The sequence below is a fragment of the Cynocephalus volans genome, chromosome 8 (genome assembly GCF_027409185.1).
Source record: "Cynocephalus volans isolate mCynVol1 chromosome 8, mCynVol1.pri, whole genome shotgun sequence".
In the NCBI taxonomy this organism is placed as follows: domain Eukaryota; kingdom Metazoa; phylum Chordata; class Mammalia; order Dermoptera; family Cynocephalidae; genus Cynocephalus; species Cynocephalus volans.
In genome coordinates this window covers 113,801,366-113,817,550 of record NC_084467.1, presented here as the reverse complement: position 1 = coordinate 113,817,550, position 16,185 = coordinate 113,801,366, and the positions used below count along the sequence as shown (strand labels likewise).

Here is a 16,185-nt window from a genome sequence, read left to right as displayed (position 1 = left end):
AAAAAATAGAAGTTCAATTGTTTTATATATTTTTTTATTTTTATTTTTATTTTTTTAAAGAGATGACTGGTGAGGTGATCTTAACACTTGGCTTGGTGTTGTCAGCACCACGCTCAACCATTGAGCTAACCAGTCATCCCTATATAGGATCCGAACCCACGGCCTTGGTGTTATCAGCACCGCACTCTCCCAAGTGAGCCACAGGCCGGCCCTGAAGTTCAATTGTTTTAGATGCCACATATAAGTGAGAACATACAGTATTTGTCTTTCTGTGTTTTAGTTTATTTCACTTGGTATAATTTTCTCCATTTCCATCCATGTTGTCACAAATGACAGAATTTCTTCCTTTTTAAAGGCTGAATAGTATTCCATACCACATTTTCTCTATCCATTCATCCACTGATGGACAGTTAGGTTGATTCCATAACTTGGCTGTTGTGAACAGTACTACAATGAACATGGGCAAGCAGACTTCTCTTCAACATATTGATTTCAAATCTTTGAGGTAAATACCCAGAAGTGGGATTGCTGGCTTAGCCCATATATTTAATATTTTTAACATTCCTACAATATTGAACAGTTGTTTTCCACCTTCACTATTACAAATAAATCTCTAATGGATATCTTATGTACAAGATCATTATCACATTTCTAATTATCCCCTTAGAATAGAATACTAGAAAAGAAATTAGAAGATTGGAGTATGAATTTTTTAAAAAAATTATAGTTCTGGGCCGGCCCGTGGCTCACTCGGGAGAGTGCGGTGCTGATAACACCAAGGCCCCGGGTTCGGATCCCGTATACGGATGGCCGGTTCGCTCACTGGCTGAGCGTGGTGCTGACAACACCAAGTCAAGGGTTAAGATCCCCTTACCGGTCATCTTTAAAAAAAAAAAAAAAAAAAAAATTATACTTCTTTCCTGATTATAATACATATTTATTGTATAAAATTTAGAAAATATTTTAAAAAGAGAAAAGGTAAAAATAATTCATGATACCATAACAAAGTGATAATCACTTGTAACATTTTGATGTATTTTCTTCCAATCATATTTGTAATTAGAATCACACTATGCATCTTTTTTTGTAAGCTGTTTTTTCCATTTAACATTGTAAACATTTCTCTATATTAAATGTGATATAGCGTAATGTACTTAATCCATCCACTATAAAATAACCATTTAGACTGTTTAAGTTTTGATATATAAAATAATACTGTAGTGCAGATCCTTTATGGTGGTTGTCTGTTGGGGTTGTTCCCTCTGGGTCTCTTCCTTTAGGGAACCGATCCTCCCTTCCTTATGACCCCTAGGGTTAAGCGTTAGCAGAATCTGCCTCCCACTGATCAGGAGCTTGGGCTCCTGACTCTAGACCAGCCACTCAGAATCTCTCTCCCTCTGCCATGGGAACTTGAATTCTGAGGGTGGCACCCAGAAAGGGAAGCCAGTTAGAGCTGAGTCACCCCAGGGAGAGGCAGCCACCAGTTTCTGGCACTGGGACCCCCAGAGGGGTCAGCGTGCCATCCTTCCCAGGTCAAGTCACCTCACTCCCTTACAACTCTGGGTGCTACTTCACCCTCCTGACAAAGACCTACTTGCTGAAGTTCCTCAGCCTCATGTTTTGTTAACTACAAAGATTCCTTCCTGATATGTCCTTGCACATAAATCTTTGTGCTCATGTTTATTTCCTTGGACTTCATTTCTAGAAGGGAAGTTGCCAGGTCAAAGTGTATGCCTTTTATAAAGGATCTTTTTACATGTGGCCTAATGTCCTCTAGAAAATCTGTACCAATTAACAGAAAGAAAGAGGGGACAGAAAACGAGAGAAAACTGGCACACACTACTGGGGCCAGTGGTCCAGCTTCCAGAAAGAGCTCCAGACTGACGTTGCAAATCAACACAAATCTGTCTTTGCTGGGGCTTGTGAAACTTCTCAGTTGCCCTTCCATTAGTGTAGCATAAGAGGGCCTCTCTCTCCACAAGGAACATGAATATTTTTTAAATGTTTTGTCAAATGCAATGTGGTACCCTGGATTGGATACTGGCACAGAAAAAAGAACATTAATGGGAAGACTGGTAGAAACTGAATAAATTCTGGAGTATAGTTCATAGTAGTATGTTCATACTGGTTTCTCAGTTTTAACAAATGTACCACAGTAATATGAGATGTTAATCTTAGGGGAAACTCAGTGAGAAGCATAAAGGAACTCTCTGTACTATCTCTTCAACTTTTCTGTAAATCTAAAATTGTTACAAAATTAAAAGTTTATTTTTTAAAATGTATTGCACCTTGGGCTGGCCCATGGCTCACTTGGGAGAGTGTGGTGCTGATAACACCAAGGCCATGTGTTCGAATCCCTACACAGGGATGGCCGGTTTGCTCACTTGGGAGAGCGTGGTGCTGACAACACCAAGTCAAGGGTTAAGATGCCCTTACCAGTCATCTTTTGTAAAAAAATAAACAAAAAACATATTGCATCAATTTATAATCTCACTAAGAGGGCATGGAAGTGTTAGTTTTTCCACACCCTTGCCAACAGCAAATTTTTTTTTTTTTTTTTGACCGGTAAGGGGATTGTAACCCTTGGCTCGGTGTCATCCGCACCACGCTCAGCCAGTGAGCACACCGGGCAACCCTATATAGGATCCAAACCCGCGGCCTTGGCACTACCAGTGCCGCACTCTCCTGAGTGAGCCACGGGGCCAGCCCAGCAAATATTTTTAAAAAATTTAATCCTTCAACAAATATTTATTAAGTGCCCCCTATGTAACAGGCACTGTCCTAGGTACTTGGGATACATTAGTGAACAAAGCAGACATAGATCAGTGCCCTCATAGAGCTGACATTGTGGCAGAAAAGACAGATACTTCAGTATGTTAGAAGTAATAAATGCTTTGGAAAAAGGAAAAAGCAGGATAAAGGACATCAGGAGTGGAGGAAAGGAGGGGTGGGTTGCAATTTTCATTAGAGTGATCAGGAGAGGCTTCATGGAGGAGGCAACATCTCAGCAATGACTTGAAGGTGGTGAAGGGCTGAGCTACGTGGATATCTGGAGAAGAGGTCTGAGAGGTAAGGTGGAAGGACAGATCATGTATGGCCTTACAGGCTGTAACAAGTTGGGACAGAGACCAAACAGTCACCAAAAACTCCATTCACTCTGCTACATTTCCCAGCCCCCTTGCAGTTAGGCAGAACTATATGACTAGTGTGGGCCAACGAAATGTGACTGTAAGTATAGTGTGTCACTTCAGGCTCAGGCAATAAAAATTCCATATGTGATTCTCTGATCTTTCTTTCCCTGATGTGGTATCTGTGTTCCAGATGCAGCAACAACATGGCACAGCCTCCATCAGCCTGGGTCCCTGAGTGACTATGTGGAGCAGAGCCTCTGCCCTTAACCTGTGTCACAAGCTGATTCACCAGCTAGTAGCACCCTGGAGAGACAGCCACTGTCTGGCACCAAGACTCTTATTATGTTAAGCTACTGAGACTTGGGGCATAGTTATCACTGCAGCATAACTTAGCCCATCTGGCCTGATACAGAAGGACTTGGCTTTTACTGTGTTAACTGAGTCCATTGTTAATTTGAAAAATGGAAGCATCATTGTTTAGTTTTTATCTCTTTGATAATAAGTTAATATAGCAGGTTGTATTTTCCAAGATGGCCATAAAAATCTCCCATCCCCCATGCTCTTAGCATTGGCACCCCTCCCATTGAGAAGTAGCATCTATGTTCCCTCCCCTTGAATCTGGGCAGGCCTCTAACTACAGTGAAAGTAAGGTTGTGACTTACGAAGCTAGGTCATAAAAAGTGATATGGCTTCTGCCTGGTCCTACTGGGCCATTTGGAACCCTACTGCTATGCTGTGAGGAACTCGAGCCTACACAGAGAAGGAGAGGGTAGGTGTTCCAGTTGACCTTCCCAACCCAGGTCCTGGCTGACAACCAGACATGTGAGCAAGGCTTTGAGATGATGCCAGCTCTTTCTGCAGATGACTCCAGCCACTGCCTATCTGCAGCACATGAGGGACCCCAAGCGAGAATTGCATAGATGAGCTCAAAATCATAATAATTATAAAATAATGTTGTTTTAAGCCACTGAGTTTTAAGGTGGTCTGTTACAAAGCAATAGATAACTGGAAGAATGAAGCTAAACTTTTCCCACTGTTTTAATCTAATATACTGAAGTCTCTTTGCACCAAGATGACACCTTCTTGATAAGCCTGCCTTTTCTCTTTCCAGATAAAAGTACTAAATAGGACGAGGCAATGGATGGAGCTACCAGAGATGTCCCTCCAAGCTGACTCAGATCTATTAACAAGATTTTCTGGGCATAGCTGTTCAAGTAACACACAGTAGGCTTTCAATAAGTATTTGTTAAATGAATGAATAATTGCACATTCCTGCATCTTATTTAAAAATATTATTATAATGAATCTAATTAAATGCATTCATGAAATTCAGATGCATTATGCAACATTCCCCAGAAATACCAATCAATTAAACCCTTTTATTATAAAAGGCTTATAGCAAAGTTTTACTTTTCTTTTCCCTTCTCTTTAGTTTCTTTTTTTTTATTATTTTTTATTTTATTTTTTTTATTTAGTTTCCTTTTCATTAAACAAATGAAATAAGGTATATACTATCTCAGTGTAAAAGATTCAAGAAATACATACAAAATGTAAAATATCTATACCCCACCATTCTCAGAGGCAAGAAGCCTTGTTGATAGTTTAGTGTAGATCCTTCCAGACCTTCTTCCTATACATTTGCCTTCATGAATATGCTCATATTGTAGCAGCATGTATTTTTCAAAAATGGCCAAAACATTTCTCATCCCACATGCTCTTCCAAAACCTTGCCACTCCCCAAGAGGTGGAGACTCTGTCCTCTCCCCGCTAGAACCTAGACAGGTCTCTGTGACTGCCTAATGTATGACAGAGTGATGCCAGGTGACTCCCAAGGCTGTTGGAGCCTGAAGCCTCCTTGTAAGAGGTCTGTCTACCCTGAAGCCACCATGCTGGAGAGACCACAAGGAGAGATTAGAGAAAGAGATTGTAGCTATTCTGGACTCCACCTGCTTGAGTGTTCCCAGCCCAGGTGCCAGACATGTGAAGAAGCATTTAAGAAGACTCCTGACCCAAACCCTGTCAGACTGCAACAGCATGAGACTCTAAGTGAAAATCACCCAGCTGAACCCAGTCAATCTCCAAAGCCATAAGTAAAAACAATGACTGTTGTTTTAAGCCATTCAATATAGATGGCTGATTAATACACATCTACCTATACATGCTTATTTGCATAAATGGCCTGCTATTATATAGATTGCTCTGAGACTTGACTTTTTCATGGAACAATTTCTCTCTGATACCGTTCTTTGCTGCTGGAGCCTGAAGCCTCCTTGTAAGAAGTCTGGCTACCCTGAAGTGGGCCCAGATCCACTTCACGCCTTGGAAGTCTGTGCAGCATTCTATAACACAGATGTTCCACAACATAGCACAGACGATTTCAAACATCTTTGGCTGTGGCCGGGCTCTGCAAAGGAAAGCTCAGTTGGAAGCCCACAGGCTGTAAAACAAGTAAAAGATGTCACAGGGGCAAAGGAAACAGAACCCTGCCCCACACAGTGCCCATCCTCACTAACCTCCCTGGAGGAAGAAGCTCTTGAAGGAACTCCTGTCCTTCAATAGCACCTTTAAAACCACCCACCTGCTGGGGCTGGCCGGTTAGCTCAGTTGGTTAGAGCACAGCCTTTAACACCAAGGTAAAGGGTCCAGATCCTGGTCGAGAGTTTGGATCCCTGTGCTAGCCACAAATAAGTAAAACCACTTGCCTGCTTATGGGGTCTGAGAACAGGTTTACAGAAGTGCATTTAAGTCTTGAATGTACTTGTGAGTCATCTATGACTCTCATTAAAATGCAAGCTGTGATTAGTAGGCCCAGGGTGGGGCTGAGATTCCTGAAGTTCTGACAATCTCTCAGGTGATGTCCATTGTCACTTGAGTTGTCAGGGATTAGTGAACCCCAACTAGCACCTGATGATCCATCCTGTCTCCTTTAACCTTCTAAAATGGTTGTGGGGATTAAAGCCTAGAATTTTAAAAATATCTTTCCCCTTTCTTAAACACTGGAACCTTCTATTTCCACCTCCAGTCTTTTGGCACCTCTTCTATTCTCCAAAATTCCTCACACATGGGAGACAATGCCACCACAACCATCTGTGCAAGTTTCCTTGGCTTCTGGTGAACTTCACAAGTTAGAGATAGAAAGTCATTGAACAAATGGGGCTGTAGATTTTATTCTCACCTTTCCAGGACTTCAGGTCTCTTATTTCCACTCTAAACATCTGTCTTATGGGCTGGCCCGTGGCTCGCTCGGGAGAGTGTGGTGCTGATAACACCAAATCAAGGGTTAAGATCCCCTTACCGGTCATCTATAAAAAATAAATAAAAATAAAAATAAAATAAGATAAATAAAAAAAAATTTTTTTTAATCTGTCTTAGGGCAGAAAGGGGAAGAAAATAGGAGCTGAGATCTATGTTCCCTCTGTCATCAATCACCATCACTCTGCCTGCTCCAGCAGAGGCCCCTTTTCGGCCTTTCTTGATACTTTTGCTTCAAATATGCCTTCCCACCATCCTACTTGGTCCCCTGCCCCCTGCTTTGAGTAAGAGAGAAACAAGGTCTTTTTGCTGTCCTTTGCATGTTCCCAAACCTCTGCCAGGCTTTGGGCGTCCTGGTACCATACCAGCAGGTTTGCATTCCTTCTGAATTTGCCCTTGGTTACATATTTTCTTCTTCTGTAGGAAATGGAGAGGGGCAGTCCATTGTTGCAAGCAACAAAGTACATTGTCATTTTTTACAATAGTACATTATCTATTGTAATCTTTGCAGCACTTTAGGAGTATCACTCTTACATTATCACTGAGGAATCTGAGGTCAGTTACTCATCCAAGGTCACACAGCTAGAAATGACTGAGCTGGGAACAGATCTTAGGTCTGTCTGACCAAGGCTTCTCTCCTAGCATTCTCTAAATCTGAGCAATTCAGAGTTCCCTGTGTGACCATACTGGATCTTTCAGTGGCACTGGATCTTTCATTGGCTCTTTCAACACTGAATTCATGAGGGTATTGTCCTAACTACACTCTAGAATCTCCCTCCGTATGTAGTTTTGGGTCTCTTCAGGGTCCCTGTGAACATGTAGTTTTCTTCCTTGGCAATGGTGAGACTGAAGCTGTTTTCTCCCCTGACCCTTGGCTGGGCACAGACAGTCTGGGGTTAGAATCCCACAGCCACTTCTTGCTGTATGAACATGAGCATGTTCCTTAAGCTCACTGAGCTTCAGTGTCACCACCTGTAAAATGAGGATGATAATTCTTTGTCAGCTGGGCTATTGTATGATGATGAAGATAGTGCACATAATGCCTTTCGGGTGCTTGCACTCTTTACCCCCAACTTTTTATCTTTCTCGTGGGTTGGGAATAAGAAAGCCTCTCACTGCCCGTTGTGTCTTCTCAGCAACACAGGTTGAGCATCCCTAATCCAAACATCCAAAATCCAAAAATTTTTGAGCACCGACACGAGGCCACAAGTGGAAAATATCACACCTGACCTCAGATGATAGGTCATGTGTTTCATGCACAAGATTATTTAAAATATTATATAAAATTACCCTCAGGCTATGTGTATAAAGTATATTTGAAACATAAATGAATTTCATGTTTAGACCTGGGTCCCATCCCCAAGAGATCTCATTATGTATATGCAAATATTCCAAAATCTGAAAACATCCAAGATCTGAAACACTTCTGGTCCCAAGCATTTAGGATAAAGGATACTCCACCTGTACAGCCCCCCTGGGGCCAAGTCTGAGCATGCATGATGAAGGACTCACAACTTCTGAGCCCTTCTGAGAGCAGGAGACTGAAGCACAACCCATCCCCTGTGGAATTTGGGGACCATGCCAAGATGGACAGCAAGAAGCTATTAAACAGTATATGTGACATATGTGAGTGCAGTGTCTGATGGGAGAAGGGAGCCTGCCGAAACACCAGCAAGCACACTGTCACTACAGAGGAAGGGCTGGTTGTCGACCACCATGGTACCCACCCCTCATCACTTCCCCAGCACCCTGGCCGGCACATCATAGGTGCCCAATCAATGCTTGTTGAATGAAGGTGCTTTCTTCCGAGTGGTGATGGCCCTGTGTCAGCACTGAGTGAAGGTCTGAGCTGCTCCTTAGGTTACTGGTCCACAGACCTGTCACAGATGACAGGGCTCTAAAGAGAAAGAATAGAGTCCCTATTGATGGCTACCTGTCAAACTCCAGTCAACCTAAAAAAAAATAAATAAAATAATGAATAAGAGAATACAAATAATGAAATACAGTGGAGAACTTCAGCTTTAAGAACACTGAGACTTTCAACAGATAGCTGGGTGGGTGAGGGACCCCTGCTGCCAACCCTCTGGGGAGGATCCTCCATAACGTCTATGACTGAGAGGGTGGGGCACGTCCCAACCAGCTTCTCTTCCCATTCCATTGCATCTCCCCACTAAGTTCCCATACTTGGGCCTTTGCATTTCTGCAGAGGTTCCTACCTTTTAGCAGACGAGCAAGTCCTTGACCCCTCCAACAAGATGGGTCCTGTGAAAGATGCTTAACCTTGTCTTTCATGCCCTAGGCCCTGCCCCTGCCCACCCTTAGAGGTAGGCTGATGAGTGTCACACAGGTTTGCACACACAATCACAGCATCCTGGAGAAGGATTACACACTTACCCAAAATGCTTCCTGAGCGGTGGAGTACAACCCTCCTCTGTAATTGTCATGAGGAGGATGGGAGAGGGAGCCTTGAGCTTGGTTCACCCTGCTCTTTTACTGTCTCCCCACCTCTCTTGGTACAATCAGTACAATCGGTGCCAGGGCCCCCTCCTATGCCCTCCAGGCACACAGTCTCTTGTTGCTTAGCAACGGCGCACCTCTTCCCCATACCTCAGCAACCTCCCCTTGTAGCTCTAGTAGCAGCCACAGCAGGGAGAGCCAGGCTGGACTTTGCAGGAGCTGCTGCTGCTGCTGCTGCTGCTGCTGCTGACAGGGAATGTGTGGGAACAGCCCCAAAATAGGCCCAAGTGTGAAACCTAAGGTTCTTTTTTAACACACAGGTCCCACACCGACTGTCAGAAAGTCCTGCCATGCTCCCCTGTCCTTGGCTTCTGCCTGCCTGCTGGGTCCCCTTCCCACACTGAGCATCTCACCCCACTTCTGTGCTCTCACATGTCTGCCCCTCTCTGTGCCCTGGGTCTCTGTGTCTGTTCCTGCGGTCTCTCCCTCTCTTGGGGTTCAATTGTCACTTTTGCCACCCCTGTTCCTTTTGTCCATCCTGTAACTTCTTGTCCTTGTGTGTGTTTCTGGGGTCTCTGGGATTGCCCCAGCCTCTCGTGTACCTCTTCCTGCTCAGACTGTGTAACTGCCAGTCTCCCCTTCACTAATGTGAATTTCCTTACTACCCACTTCCCAGGGCAGTCACTGTGACAACCCCATGCTGCCAGAGCAACCATGACCACAACCCCTCATTACCACCCTTCTAGGAAAGGCCTGTGGTAGGAGGGGCCACAGGAGTGGCCCCCAGGGGAGTCCTGCTTTTCTCACTTTGCCTGCCATGTGCTTCCGCTTCAATGGAAACTGACATTGGACTTTGGGCCATCTAGAAGGGGACTAGGCCCAGAAAAGAACATCCTTCCTGCTGCCTTATGTCCATCCCTTCAGCTACAAGGTCAGAGTTCACAAAAGAAGCTCCTGAGGAGGTTCAGCACCCAGGACAGGCAGCAACTGCCCCACCCAGAACAGGGCTCTCCACCCCCAGCTGACAATAAATGCCATCCAAGGACATGGTGTCCATCTCCCTGTCTCTGTGTCAACCTGACTTGTCCTCTGCCACCCCACCTCCCTTGGTCACTGATGCTTGGGTCTAATGATATTATATGTGGGTTAAGACCAAGACTAGGGAGCAGGTCAGCAAAAAGACAGCTCAGAGGAAATACCTCCAGAGTAAAGGGTGATGGGATGGAAGGCAGCTCTCAGGCAGGATGGGGGTTGGAGGATGCTGAAACGAGGGCATGAGGGAGTTTTAGGGAGAGAGGCCTGGATTCTGCCTTCTAGCTGAGGAAGCAGGCAAACAGCAGAAGGAGGTCGGACCTTTCAGGCAGGAGGTCGGACCAAGTGACCTCACCCAAACCCTGTGGTCTGCTGCTATTGCAACCTGGCAAGTCTCCCAGATCTCCTGGGTCCCCAAGCAGGAGAGCTTTTTATAGTTCACTCCCCAACTTGGGTTTGAATAATTAAACAAGATGGACAGAAATAGCAGCTGGACAGTGAAGGCGGGTTATTTTGGGGTTTTCTGGAACACAGTGCTCCTGTTGTCACCCAACCCCTGCAGGGGGCGGAGCCAGCATCAAGGCTGATGGGAGATTCCTGAAGGGGTGGGGGGGGGCACCAGCACCCCCCAGGGTTCCTTGGGGTTGACAGGATTGTTCTCAGTTAGAGGAGGGTCTCATCATTTCTTCCTCCTCTTCAAGGAAGGAGAGGGCTCTCACTCACCTGGCGGGAAGTCCCTTCTGTTGTCTGTCAGGCATTCTACTTCAGAGATGGTGACAGATATTGAAAACCAAATCGATAGGCAGCTGCAAGAGAGGCTGAACCAGGACGAGGTGGCTACTGCTCCTCAGGCCAAGGAGCTGGAATCAGGTGATAGGAGGTCTTGTCCCCACCCCACCTCCTCTATAACTATTGGGAAGGTGTGAAGGGAATGAAGATTGCGGCAGGGAGTAGGAGGCAGAGCTAGGGAGAAGAGAGGAATTGATGGGAGGAGGGACTAGGCTCCAGAGAACAAAAGACGGAAGATGGGTTGGTGTCTGGGCAAGAAGTTCCCCTCTTCCAGCTCTCTTTTAGGCGTCCTTTGTTCCTGGCAGAAGCCCAGCCTGGGTTTCTTGGGACAGGGTTTCAGTAGCTGAGCTGGGAATGGGGAGAGGTGGGGAGCTCCCCCACCTGGAGACCCCCCACCCCCCACCGCCACCACCCCATCTCCATTGCAGGCCAATCATTTGTGGCTTGTTTGCATAATACTTTTGGTTCAGCTGCAGAGATTAACCTCAACTCTACCTTGAGGTTCTACGACAGAGCTTTAAAACCTGGGGCTCACAGGGGGAAAAGGGAGGGGGTAAGGAGGTATTTGTAATGATTTCTCCTTTAGGATAACAACTTCAGGGGTGGGTTTGGAGGTCAGACTTCAGGAAATACTGAAATCATTCACTCACTTTTATTCATTCAAAAAACATTTTTATTTTTTTTTTTTTTTGTCTTTTTCGTGACTGGCACTCAGCCAGTGAGTGCACCGGCCATTCCTATATAGGAATATAGGATCCGAACCCGCGGCGGGAGCGTTGCTGCGCTCCCAGCGCCGCACTCTCCCGAGTGCGCCACGGGCTCGGCCCCAAAAAACATTTTTATAAGCCTCACATTGTGCTTGATGCTGGAAATAAATTAGTGTGGCAAGGTCCTTGTTCTCGAGAAGCTCACAATTTAGTGGGGGCAATGGCCATCTTAAAACCTATTTTCCACCATTACTGAGTGTTTACTATGCAGTAGGTACCATCAGGTACTTCATAGAAATTGTCCCATCTAATCTTCACAGTAAATCTATGGTCTAAGTAGTATTGGCCCCATAAGATAGCTATTAGAACTAAGATGAAGAGACTTGTCCAATGTCACTTAACTAGTAAACAGTACAAATGGAATTGGAACCCAAGTTTATATGGTTCCCCTTTCTGTGCTCTTCCATGGCCGGTCTCTAATGCATGGAAGGAAGAGACAAGTTCATTAAATGGTGTGAGTGTTCAAAATAGAGTGAGACTGTCTTTAGCTGAGCTTGTATGTGCTATGCGTGCTGGGTGGGTCAATTAGTGTAAGCCTCCTAAAGGAGGTGTCTTTGCAGTGGACTCAAAGGATTAATTCATTCACTCTACAAATTCTTAAATTGAGTACCTACTACGTGCTCTGTTCTAGGTGCTGGGGATACAGAAGTGAACGAAGTCCCTGCACCTGCGGACATGCTGGGCATGAACAGGGGAACGACTGAAATTACAGCTGGATGAGTCTTAAATGCCAAGCTTCCTTTACCTTCAAAGTTGCTCTGCTCTTCTGGCTCCTGGGTTTCTCTCCCAAGCGCAAATACCCAAACTTCTGGGGAATATAAAGGAAAGGCCTGGCTCAGAATATACCCTCCTACTCTGGGAAGTCCTTGCTAACGTCTACCCTGCATTTCTTCTTGCTCTGATAGATCTCCCCATATCTCATTCCATTCCTCCTTTCCAAGGCCAAATCTCACAGCAGTAATCGGACAGGCCGCGAGAGCCTGGCCCTTTAAGACTACCTTCTTCCCCCCACGTGCCGTCTGGTTGGGCTGGAGACGCTGACGCACGCTTGACGTCAATGGCAGCCGGTGGAGTCTGGGCACGAGGAGCGAAGTTGGGATGGGGGTGGGGGCGAGAGAGATGGCTGTTCATTTGCATTTAAAGGAGACACTCCTGAGTTAGTGATCAGGGCTTTAAAGAAATGTGTACTTGGCAAACTTTCTCTTCTGGGCTATGGGACGAGAAAAAGGCGTGGTACGGCTGAAGTCGGTGATGACTCGAGTTTGCAATGCCAATTATGTCCTTCCGCGAAGAGGGGGAAATAGTCCGTCGGTTCCTAAGCTGGGAGCACGTGACTGAAAGGGAGCGGATGGGGGGACAAGAGAGAAGGAGGGAGGAGTTGGGGAGACGACTGTCAGGCTGCGTTTAAGCTGCCCCCACCCCCACATCCTGCCCACCCTCCTGCAGCTGCCACCACATCCTGCCCAGTCGTGGGCAGGGAGCTCACGTTGGGGGGATGCACTGACCGAGGACCCGGCTTTTGGCACCCCTTCCCTGCCCCCTTCGGCTCCAGGGTGGGGCCTCTGCCCTTTGCCCCAGCTCTGTCCCCAGGCACCCTGACACTGAGCTTGGGGCACAGCTCTGCCAAAACAGCGTTGGACACCTCTCTGCCCAACTCTGCCTTCTCCCTCCAACTCTGGCCTAGAGTGGTGCTTGGGCCCCAGACTAGAGCCCCATCCCTGGGCTAGACAGTTATCAATAAACAAATAGAGGTGCTCAATAAACTTTTTATAATCTTAACTCAGATACACAGCTACACACACACACACTCACTCACTCTCTCTCTCTCTCTCTCTCTCTCTCTCTCTCTCTCTCTCTCTCTCTCTCTCACTCACTCACTCTCTCTCTCTCATGTACACATTTGCTGAGCATGTTGCATGCCGGGCTCTGCAAAGCTAGAGCCCTGAAGACCCAAAATTGAGTTACATCGCTGCCCTCATGGAGCTCAGGATCTGATGAGGAAGAGTAAACTGGAAACCAAAAATGTCAATACAATACAGCGTGTACTGAGGAGGTAGACACACAAAGCAGAAAGCACTATAAAAGCAGGCACAGGATCATACACAAATCCCCACAGAGACTGTATACACAGAACTACTACACCTGCTCATGGCCCTTCTCCTCACAAGCAAGATGGCAGATGTGGGGAGAGATTGGGGGAACTTTGCTGGGATCATTCGAAAACTGGAGGAAGAACGATCAGCCTCCTGGCAGGGATGAGGTGAATGGAGGTAGGGGGGTGGAGATTGTCCAGATGGCTATGGGGAAGGTGAGACAGCCAGGCAGACTAGAGGCTGAACCAGCAGTAATGGCTTCCCAGGGTTATGGAACAACAGGCAGGTAGAGAAACAGCTCTTGGGGTGTGAGGATGAGGGAGACCTTTTCAAATTAAGTTGGATTAGGGGTGCTTGGGAAAGGGTGAATAAAAGGAGTTCTTGATGTCCTTTTGCCATATAAACTTATGAAGATGATACTGTAGAGAGAAACTTACACACACTTTTTAGGACTTTGGTGGACATCTAAGTGTCTAACTCCTAGGGGATTTTACAGCAGCTTCAGGCTGTTAGGTGACTTTTTTCTAGGAAATATGGACGGGTAGCCAGAGAGGGAGGAGGAAAAATGAGACCCAGGTGTCTCCCCACTCAGACATTTTCCACCCAGGGGATTCTGGGATGGGAAGTACAGGGACCAGAAGAAAAAGATTTAGTGAGTCACTTTCAGGAAGCCCTCATTTTGATCTAAGTCCCAGCAATATTACTCCCTAGACCCTTTCTTAGTCCTCCATGGAAATTGTGGCCTCATGTTTGCTACTTTTCCTTCTCATTAAGTTTTCTCTAATTCTAAATTCTATCCCACTTATAGTGTCAGCCTCTCCTACTCTGTTCTCTAGTGGATTATCATGTCAGCATCCCAGGGCCCAGGGCACTCCATCTCACTAGGACACTCTGTCTCATCTTAGCTCCTGCGCCTGGCCCTTTAACACCCTCCCCAGGTGACTCACCTTCCTTCCTCATTCCTTTGTTGAAAACCCAACATTCCAAGACTGGGAGGACCAGCCAGCCAATCATAGCCCTGGCAAGCCTGCCTCAGGCTTGAGATTGGCTAGAACTGTGGTTGGCGGGAGGCTCACCACGCTGATCTATAGGAGGCTGGGGAGGGGGGTTCTGGGAATCAGCCCTGGGAAATAATTTATTCTGAGGCTGCTTATATTTTTGGACAGAATCCTTCAAGTAGAGCTGAGGCCAGAGGGTTCTGTGGCTTGAAAATCCTCAAAGCTGAAGGTAGGCTGAGAACCCACCTCCTGGGGGCTTGGCTGCTCTCTGCCCACTTTGTTTTGTTTTGTTTTGTTTTTCCTGTGATCTGGGACCCAATGGTCTGAAGGCTGAGTTCCCAGGCCTGTTCCTAAGAAGTCTTTTCCAGCAGCCCTGGATCTCTCCAGTCTCAACATTCTGCTTTCCCGACGTCGGAAACAGCCAGAAAATAAACACCCTGATGACTAAACGGTTTCTCCAGCTAGAGCCTGGGGAAGAACTAAAAATAGAGGCCACAAGTGAGGGGAGGTTCCCCACTTAAGGGGGGGCACTTTCCCATCCTGCTACTGCCACAACCTCAAACCTGGCACAAGGCTCTGTTCTTCTCCAAGTCCTTGAGGAAGGGGCAGATGGACTTCTGCCTACCCTGAAGTTTTTGGGGCAATCTAGCCCTGCCTGGCAGGGAGAACTAACATCTTGTGTTGGGGGGAATCCCATCTCCCAGATCCAATGGGGAATGAGAAGCTACATTTGGGGACAAAGTGGGACAGCATGTAAGTCAAGTTTCCTGAAGGAGGAGCCAGATAGAAGGGTTGGAAACTGAGGTCAAGGAAATAGACTGTTGGCTTCCTGTCTCAGGACACATAAGATAAACCTCCAACCTATTTGCAGAGCAGTTCCATTGAGTTTTCCTCCTTTGAGGCTTGCATGGGCTAATAGGTGCCTAAATGCAAATCAGTCCTTAGTCCAAGGTTCCGAGTTATTATAATGCAGCATGAGGCATTATAGTACTAAGCAATCTACTTACATGAACTAGTTGAATCTTCACACCAAATTGATGAGTTAGGTATAGTACTATTAACACCATCTCCATTTTACTCATGAGGATCATGAGGTAGAGAAAGTTAAGTAATGTGCTTGTGTTCATAGTTAACAAATGGTGGTGTAAAGATTTGAAACAAGCAAGCTTGACTGCACAGTTGATGTTTCTAACCACCATGACATGCTGCCTTTCTCTGTATATATTAGTCTCTTCAGCACTAACCCAGAATTGAGTCTTTGTCCTGTAAATCAGACCCCAGCCAGATAGAAATCAGTGTTTGTGAAGAACTGACTGCGCTTCTGTTCTTCCAGGTTCTTTGAGATCTAAGCCAGATTCAATAATTTTCTCAAGCTCTAAGTAGAAAGAAGCAGGACTTGGAAGTAATAGGGATGCTGAAGAGGAAGGCTGATAGGTCGGTGGCACAGTAGGCATGGCACCCACACTCCTGTTGTAGGGCATTCAAAGATTCACCACCCCTGGGGCAACCAGGAATTTTTTTTTTTTTTTTTAAAGAGCTACTGCTGCTTCTTTAATAAGATGCTTCTGGTGTTTCCAGTGCGGCCGGGGAGGTGGGTGGATTAGGGTACCGCCCCTTTAAATTGCCCCCACTGCAGTGTTTGCTCTGGGGCTGCAGGCACTGGAGA

The 16,185-nt window shown here is 46.1% G+C and overlaps 1 long non-coding RNA gene across 1 annotated transcript; it reads left to right on the top strand.

Annotated features, from left to right (window-relative positions):
* Positions 1-10,515: 10,515 nt before the first annotated feature.
* LOC134385016 (uncharacterized) lies at positions 10,516-12,273 on the top strand. Its single transcript, XR_010024275.1, has 2 exons — positions 10,516-10,742; positions 12,060-12,273. It is a non-coding gene; the product is annotated as an uncharacterized LOC134385016 (long non-coding RNA).
* The last annotated feature ends 3,912 nt before the right edge of the window (positions 12,274-16,185 follow it).